This window comes from Schistocerca gregaria, chromosome 5 (assembly GCF_023897955.1).
Source record: "Schistocerca gregaria isolate iqSchGreg1 chromosome 5, iqSchGreg1.2, whole genome shotgun sequence".
Classification (NCBI taxonomy): domain Eukaryota; kingdom Metazoa; phylum Arthropoda; class Insecta; order Orthoptera; family Acrididae; genus Schistocerca; species Schistocerca gregaria.
The window spans coordinates 108,796,604-108,806,707 of NC_064924.1; positions in this window are offsets into that span (position 1 = coordinate 108,796,604).

Sequence of the window (10,104 nt, forward strand, 5' to 3'; positions counted from 1 at the left end):
ACTGCCGTGGACATGAACCAGAACTTTTATTTCAGCATTTTCGGTGACCAAGTTCGCGCTGCCCTTTCTTCTACACCTTCATGATGTGTGTGCTGTGAACACTTCCGTCTTCCAAGATGACAACAGCCGTGTTCAAAGGGCGGCACGCATACGGCCCTGGTTTGACGAACACACGTGCACGCATCACGCCTCGACTGGCAAGCTACATCACCGTATCTTAAACGCATACAAAATCTCTGGAACTATTTGGAACAGCGGATGAAACGCAGCATTTAATATCCGTGCAATTTCGTGGCCCTTCGGGATTTGATTATCAATGAGTGGCTTCGGCTGGCTACGGCACATCTGAAAAAACACGTGGTATCTGGTACTCGCTGAACTGACGTCATTAGCAAGGCTAGAAGCGATGTATAGGGTACTAGCGCGATGTTTCCTGGACGTGAATAACTTTTTGTCTGGCTGCTAACGGTCGTTTTATACTACAAACTCCAATCTGTCACTTAACAGACGGGCTAACCAGTAAAAAATATCTTCACATTTAATTTAATTTACATTGGCTGTTTTCAAGTCCGTTGGTAGATGTTTTATTTTCCATTATTATTAACATAAACGAGGATGTTGGAGAAAACAAACGCTTCTCTTTATTAGTAAACAGCTTAACGCCCGCTCCCTCGCTCGCGTTTGCCTAGTAATCGCAGCAAAAATAATGTTATAAACATATATTAGGCCTACTGAAAAATTAATATATTAAAGAGCTGTTTCTTTTTTATGCAATCCTCATAACCCCGATTTGTCGTTGTGACTGTTTAATAGTTTTCTTTGAGTTCACAAATAACGCCTTCTAAACTTTTCACGCTAATTAAGTCCATAGAAACATGATCTTTTGCGAATGTACTTCTGACTAAAAAGCGATCTTGGTAGCTGGAATCGGAGGATTATATTAATCCTGCCTTTTCAGTTCTTGTGTTCATATTAAATAGCAGTTTTCGAAGATTTAGCTTAAAAATGTTTTAACGTAACGAAATATTTCCATAAAAATCTTTCATCGCCTATTTCACCCACTTCGGGACTAAATTTACAGAATATACTGAAACACGTATTTCTTTATTTCATTCCGCGAAGGCAAATATAAATTATCGTAGAAGTAACTTTGAAAATGCTTTCATAATGAAATACTTTCATAAAACTTTAAACCCATTAGGGGACCACCTTCCAAAAACAGGGAAACACCTATATGTTAATTTTTAACCGAGAAGTCAAATATCAATATTCATAGATAAGCTTTAAAATTTTTAGTAAGTATTTAATAACGATTTATTTTTAAAAAATTACCCACTATTTCACCCCTTTATGGATTGAATTTACAAAAATACTTAAAGGTTTTTTTTTATTTCTGGACAAAAACTAAATACCAGTTTTTGTAGTTTTAGATCCAAAATTGCCATAATACCGACGTACTTTCAAGAAATATTTTTATCCCCTATTTCGCCCCGTTAGGGGTGGAATTTCGAAAAATCCCTTCTTAAACGATGCCTACAGTATAATTTCAACACCCTCTCCAAATTTAAAGTTTATATCCTTAGCGGTTTGGGGTGAGCAATGATGAGTCTGTCTGTCAGGATATTTAATTTTTATACAGAGATATGAAATGAAATTGAGGAAGTGCTCTTGCTTTTGCCTCGAGCACCCCGCGCGGGACACCAGAAATGAGTGCAGGATCTTGCGCGTCTTCTGCGAAGTAATAAACTCAGCGGCATTACACAGAAGTCCATCTTCTACCGCCGAGACAATGTTCGTTCACGTCATGTTGTTAATGAATGACGCTAACAGACAATGGAAATCAGTTCGTGGCCATACACTTCCCGAGATGAGTGTGCACAAGTGAAACTACAGGACAGTGAGCGTAAGGCAAATGTTTGATGTCCATCTTTGGATACATCACGAGGAATGTTTTTAACTAGTGAAGGTACCCCTTTAGGAAGTCGTGGGCTCTTTGAGACTAGTGTCCACTCCTTACGCAGACAGCTGTTTCTCATTTGTTTCAGCTTGATAATTGTGAATAGTATAGATACTGAAAAGTGAGTCGTTTAGAAGACAGCCTGATATACCAAACTAAAGATGGCGTGAAACTGTCACATTCATGCCAACTGACTGTTATAGATGGAATGACATTGAGATATGCTGATGGCTGTTTCCCGTTGTTCAGAGGCGACGAGGGGTGGTTACTGGAACCATCTAACCGTATACACAGTATTCCACGTCTTCTTTTTCTCTTCCCTTCTTGGATAAGGTGATTTCAACTGTTCAGGTTAACAAGTCTTAGCCATCTTTTCCATAAACTTCCCCTCTCCCTTATTCTTCGTGTTTTGTAGTCAAGAATTCATTTTGGTTGCCTACTTTCAGGCGTTCTATCTACATATTCCCATCATCTGTTTCTATTTAGATCTATTTTCTTGTGCATTGAATCAATTTGTAATAAATTCCTGATATTTTCACGTCTGAAGCGGTCGCCTCTGGTGGACACCTTAACACTGGGGAGAAATCTCGTTTTCGTAGCCTGGACCCTACTCATATAGTTTTATGTGAGAAGTCAGGTTTCACATCCATAGAGCATAGCAGGTACTGCCACGATTTCATCTGTCTCTTTCATGGCTTTCTTTTGTAGCGCTTTTCTAATTTCCCCAACAGAGTGTGCGAAACTGGACGGGTAGAGAAAGAAAATAGGTAAAACTTATTGTTCTAACACCTTGTTAAAGCACATTGATCAGAACTTGAACTGGAAATCAGTTACTTTACACTCTGGCAAACTAATGCCTGAAGCAACATTTACTGTGCATGTGATTTGTGACCTTGATGTTTTAAGTACCTACATAGTGGGTTACTTTGCATCATCCATTCATAAATGTTATATAGGTTATATGGATAAATTTTCTGCATCGATTCCATTCTTAGACTCAAAGCATTCGTTGCGAACAAACAGGCTGTTTTCCGATGTTCATTCTCGAACCTCATGTAGACAACCGTTTAAAAACGCTAGGCGTACAAAGGCCTGCTTCACGATTAGTTTACTTTCTTGTGAAGTTTATTGCAAACAATCAGACACAATTTGAAAATAACAGTAGCGTTTATGAATATAGCAACAGAAACAAAAATGGACTTCACTGCCCACAATTTAACTTTCCGTTTGCACAGAAAGCTCCAACGTGTACATATATAAAAATATTTCACCATCAACGTTATGAATCAAACGTGTTAATATACGAGGAAAACAAATTGACGTCGTATCTACTTGGCAATTTCATATATTACGTAGACGAATTTCTGAATGGATAATATCTGTGTGTTTTTGGGTTACATATGTTAAAATACTGTTCTACACTAAAGCGCCAAAGAAACTGACATAGGCATGTGTATTCAAATACAGAGATATGTAAACAGACAGAATACGCCGCTGCGAACGGCAACGCCTTCATAAAACAAGTGTCTGGCCCAGTTGTTAGATCTGTTACAGCTGCTACAATGGCAGATTATCAAGATTTAAGTGAGTTTGAACGTGGTGTTATAGTTGGCGGATGAGCGATGAGACATAGCATCTCCGAGGTAACGATGAAGTAGGGATTTTCCCGTACGACCATTTCACGACTATGCCGTGAATATCAGGAAACCGGTAAAACATCAAATCTCCGACATTGCTGGGGCCAGAAAAAGATCCTGCAAGACCGGGACCAACGACGACTGAAAGAAACTGTTCAACATGACAGAAGTGTAACCCTTCCATAAATTGCTACAGATTTCAATGCTGCCCTATCAACAAGTGTCAGCGTGCGAACCATTCAACGAAACATCATCTATATGGGCTTGTACCCTTGATGACTACACGACACAAAGCTTTACACCTCGTCTGGGCCCGCCAACACCGACATCGGACTGTTGATGACTGGAAAGATATTGTCTCGTCTGACGAGTCTCGTTTCAAGTTGTATCTAGCTGATAGATGTGTACGGGTATGGAGAAAATCTCATGAATCCATTGACGCTGCATGTCAGCAGGGGATCTTTCAAGCTGGTGGAAGCTCTGTTATGGTGTGAGGCGTGTGCAGTTGGAATGATATGGGACCCCTGATACGTCTACTACGACTCTGACAGGATACAAGTACGTAAACATTCTGTCTGATCACCTGCATCCATTCATGACCATTGTGCATTCCGACGGACTTTGGCAATTCCAGCAGGACAATGCGGTACCCCATACGTCCACAATTGCTACAGAGTGGCTCCAGGAACACTCTTGTGAGTTTAAAAATCTCCGCTGGCCACCAAACTCCCCGGACACAAACATTATCGAGCATATCTATGATGCAACGTGCTGTTTAGAAGAGATTTCCAGCCCCTTGTACTCTTACGGATTTATGAACAGCCCTCAAGGATACATAGTGTTGATTTCGAACACAGCTACTTCAGACAAAAATCGAGTCCATGTCACGTCGTGTTGTGGCACTTCTGCGTGCTCGCAGCGGTCCTACACGATATTAGGCAGGTGTACCAGTTCCTTTGGCTCTTCACTGTATATTTGTACTGAAAAATTTTTGTATGTCTATAAATATACAGATCGTTCTTCATCATAGAGAGTTGTCGCAAATATCTAAACCAAACAAAACCGCTATCTAGAAGAAAACTGTTCTCACTGTAAAGTACAGCAACGTTTCTTCTTCTGCTTTATTCCACGACAATTTACGTCTAATTTTCGTAATTGCACGAAGGCTAGTACAAATCATTCTAAATATGTAGAAATCTGTAGGACCACCTGTACATGAATCAGTGAAAATTATCAGTGCCTGAGAAAATCTCAACAGCCGACGTGTGACCCACTGCCCCGAATCCCATGCAGACGGCGCCAGACCCGGGCGCTGATAGGTCGTAAAACTACGAAGGAAAGCAGCCAGACCCTAGAAAACACAGAGTGGCAGGAAATCACCCGTTTATAGCATTTTAATGATGGGGCCGGGGCAGAAATGAAGTGCAAGATGAAATTCCGAAGCGTAAATATTTGGGCAGTAAACGTCGCGCCGGCTGATACATTGTGACGCGCGAGCAGCCACAAATATTTGAGGCGTCTCCCTGTTCCCGGGTCTGTGACGGCCTGGACCGCTCCTAAATATTTGGATCGTCTCGGGCGGACTACGCGTTCTCTTTACGCTACACCCGATGATGAGATGGTCTGGGCTGTAGCCGACGAAATACCCCTCTGGGAACGTCAACACTGCTTGCGCACGAAATAACCGGATTTGGTTGCGAAGCTCCAAAAAAAACAACTCGCTGCAAGGGAACTTTCATTCATAAAAACAGGAACCATCAGATACCACACGCTACACTATTGAAAATAATTTTATAAAAAGCATACGTGAAATTATTGTTATTGATTGCTGGTGGTGTGTTAAGGACTTAAGCACCAGCATATAAAATTTCATTTTGGACAGCAGACAGGGTCCCGAAATATATGTAGAGATTATTTTTAGTTTAACTATTGTGGTTGTGGGTTTCACAATGCATCCTTTGCCTCTAAATTGGATCCTAAAATATTCTTACAGCACGAGTCAGGAAAATAGATGAGTCTTTGTAGCTACACTGTCCCAGGAAATAGTGCTGTAGGATAGTATCGAGTGGCGATATGGGAAGTTGGAAAGTACATTATCATCAGTCCTATCTGTATGCACCGTAAAAAGAGAGAGACAGAAAATGCTAAATGTAAAGCACACAATACAGAGGATTTTAGTTTACTCATAGAAGTTTTTGTGTCAGCTCGAATTGCAAACACTCTGTATGCCAATATGTCACACACACACAGAGTTGTATTTAGAGTGTGTCAACTGATCTCGACTTTCCGGATCTGAAAGTCTTTTTTACTTCTCTGTTTATGCATAATATGAGGTTTTTTTTTATTAAGAATTTAGTTGTCTACTGTGAACCAACTATACATCTGATCCATGATTTTCCTAACTGTATACGTATCCATGTGTTTTCCAGACGATAAGCGTCAACAACTGTGTTTTAACACAGTATTTTTTTTGTTGATATTCGATCTGTGCTGTGACATGTCTCAGTAGAACACTCAAGTGTGTCTTTATGTTTAATTCTTCAGTTTTTAAGGCAATTCCAGGAAGTTAAAGATGTAATGGTTCAAATGGCTCTAAGCACTATGGGACTTAACATCTGAGGTCATCAGTTCCCTAGACTTAGAACTACATAAACCTAAATAACCTAAGGACATGACACACAGCCATGCCCGAGGCAGGATTCGAACCTGCGACCGTAGCCGCAGCGCGGCTTCGGAATGAAGCGCCTAGATCCGCTCCGCATCAACGGCCGGCGAAGATGTAATGGTCTATTGCCCGTTTCACCTGATAATGTGCACCTTGTCACAGACAGAAGATGAATGTTAGCATAGATTAACTCCAACATCGAGAGCTTCATGGCTCAGTTGGGCAAATGTTTCAAGCTTGACAGCAGAATGAGTAAAATTCTATGAACTGAATCATAAATATGCCCTTATTATAAACTGTAATTTAAAAATCAAGCCTTTTGTAGTGATTACCAATACATTTCAAACTGCAAAGCAGTACAAATGACTTGCTGCACAATGTGGAGTAGGAAGAATGTGTGAACTGAGTGATTTGGACGTCAACTAAAAAGAATTGTTTGTGGAAATCCTTGGGATATCGAGCACGCATTACGAGTTTTCTTTAAATGTTTATACAGTTCAAGAGACGTATCATAAAATCAAATATGTGATAATGGTAATAATGACAGTCTCCAGGTACTGAGAGATGAGATGTATATATGTATTCGAAGTATGAAGAAAGGAGCCTGGAGAGGGGGTGATCCAGTCAGTAGAAATGGCCGAAGTTGCAGGATAAGCAGTACAAAAGGAACTTGTAAAATTAAATAGAGAACGCCTGCGGAGTAAGACGATTCCTCAAAAGTGGAAGGATATCGTAAATGTTTTATTTCGCAAGTAAATAGATAGGAAAGGCATAACAGAACTACAAAACCAGCAGGAGAATAATCACATTTACCACCAGACGCATACAAAATTCGTTGGATTTTAATTATGTGTAGGAAAAATCTAGAGTTTAGCAAGAATTAGGTATAACACAACGGGCCAATGATAGTCGTGAACGAAATTATGGAACCGTGCAACGAGTGTCACTTTCAACCAAATATGTGTTAACGCTCCTTGAGACAGAGGACTGGTTTGATATGGTGCGTCACGACTTTCTGTGCTATACTAACATTTTTGCAAACATTCCAGTCTCTTTCTCCCCTTACAGTTTTTGCTCTCTACGGCTTTAGTAGCACGAAAGTTATTATCTGATGTCTAAATACACTTCTTATCATCCTGTCATTTCTTCTACTCGGTGTTTAAACATATTCCATTTCTTCCGATTCTGCGGGAGGCTGTCACATTCTAAAGCCCCCCAGTCAACATAAGTTTCAGCATTCTTCTATAACATCACATCTCTAACGCTTCGAGTCTCTCCTTTTCTGATTGTCTCACAGACCATAGTTTACTGTAATCTCAGAAATTTCTTCCTCAGATTAACACTGATGTTTAATACTGTCAGACTTTCCTTGGCAATGAATGTTCTCTTTGCCTGTGCCATTCTGCTTATGTCCTCCTTGATTCTTACGTTATGTGTTCTTTTGCTTCCAAGATAGAAAATTCCATGGTGTATTTTGTGGTCTCTAGTTTCGATGGTAAGTTTCTCGCAACTCTAATTTCATTAACTTACTTATCCTTACTTTCGTCTTTCTTCGGTTTACTCTCAATTCATATTCGATACTCATTAGACTGTTTATTCCATTTAAGAGATCATGTAATTCTGCCCCACATCCTCTGACGACAGCCATGTCATCAGCGAATTTTATCATTGATATCCTTTCACCCACATTTTAATTCCACTGGTAAACCTTCTTTTTACTTCCGTCATTGCTTCTTCTATGTACAGACTGAACAGTCAGAGTGGGAGACTCTATTCGTGCCTTACACACTGTTAATACGTGTGCTTCGTTCTTGATATTCCATTTTTATTTTTCCCTCTTGGTTCTTGTACTTATTATATACCGTGTTTCTCTATAGCTCATGCTTATTTCTTTCATAATTTCGAATATCTTGTACCATTTTACATAGTCGAACGCTTTTTTCAGAAGGCAATTAGTCTCAATACGGCGTTATTGTTATTAAGTCTTGATTTCATTATCAAATACAACGTTAGAATGCCTCTCTGGTGCCTTTACTTTCACGAACACCGTTCCGTTCGTCATGTAACAGATACTCAGTTTTCTATTGCATTCTTCTGTATATTAATCTCGTCAGCAACTTGCATGCATAAGGTGTTAAAGTCATTTTACAATAGCTCTCGCACTTACCTTTATTCGCTATTTTAGGGACTGTGTAGATGATACTTTTACGGAAATCTGATGATCTGTCTCCAAGCTCATCAAGTTGAATAGTCACTTGGTTGCCTCCTCCCCCAATTATTTCAGAAATTCCGAAGGAGTCCTTTCTGCCTTATTTTACCGAATATCTTCCAAAGCTCTATTACACTCTAATTCTAAATGTCATATGTCTTCCATATCGACTGCCATATCCTCCTCAGTCATTTCATCACACAACTCTGTCTCTTGTATTAGTCATTCGTGTACTCTTTCCACCTATGCGCTCTTTCCCTTGTGCTTGACAACAGAATTCTCATTGCACGCTTAATGTTGAACCTCGAAGGTTATTCCCTTGTGTCTTCGATATCGACATTCATTTCGTCTTCTGTCATATCAGCAGACAGTTTCTTCGTCTCACAGAGGCCCTTAGAACACTCCTTCCGTCTATCCGTTCCTTCTTTTGCATTTAACAGTGTATTTCATTTTGCACCTTTAATGTTCAATAACGCCATTGCTTTCAGTTTCACCGAACGTTATTTCAACATTTCTATGAACTGAATCTGTTTTTCCAAAGACCAGTTCCTCCCCCATTTCCTCTTATTTTTGGTGGTGCCGTTTCGCTTTAGGTTCCCTGTAGTACTTACTGATTTCATTCTTAACTGTCATCTATTCCTACACAATTTTCTGTTTACCTCTTTCGTCGATTAACTGAAGTATTTTGTCTGTCACCCGAGGTTTCTTTACAGTTACAGGGTGGTTATAAAGTTCAAGAACGATTTCAAAAATTGGTTCACATAAATGGCCAAGAACAAAGTAACAAATGACACTGTATGTGATACATAAATTCTCAAAGATTTTCTCTTTGCAATGTTTGTAAATGTTCAGTTTGTGCACCCATCATCACACGGCACACATCTAATCGGTAGTCCAAGTCTGCCCCCACTAGACCCAACATATCAGCAGTGACCTTTAGAGCAGCTGCTGTAATGCAGCATGGCAACTCCGTTCTTCTCAACCGAATTAACTGCTATGGTATTCATTACACAGGCCAACGAAAAAATTTTTTTTGAAAATCTTTTTTTACTTTGATAGCTGATCTTTGTAGATTTTTATGAGATGAATCCAAATCTAGCATTAGTTTTTTTGTATCACCCCTAGTTTTGGAGCCATATGCTTTTTGTTATATAGTATAAAAATTCTGTGCTATACGGTAAACGCGGAAATTAATGAAACGCTTTGTTACGACATAAGCATGGTTTGTATTTACAGTAAGCTACTTAAAACAATAATATGTTATAATAGAGGTTTCACTTGTCAGTTGGCATTGGTTTGTATTTTCTTTCTCTTTTTTCATCGTATCTTCTTGTTTAGCTTTTTCTACCATGAGTCGCTAGCTGAAATTCTCGATGAAGTGACCGACAGTAGTCCCCCATCATGTTGGTATTCCAGCGGCCTTGGTAGCGTTTTTCCATCACTTTAATGTCCTGGAGGAAACGCTCTCCTTGCTCCTCACTAACATCTCCCATATTGTCCGCGAAGTAATCAAGGTGACTGTTCAAAAAGTGAACTTTCAGGATCATTAAACATCCTAAAGTTTTAAACTTCTTTAACATTGTAGCTATAATAGAAACATATTCTGGGTCTTTTTCCATGTCCTAAGAACTTTGTA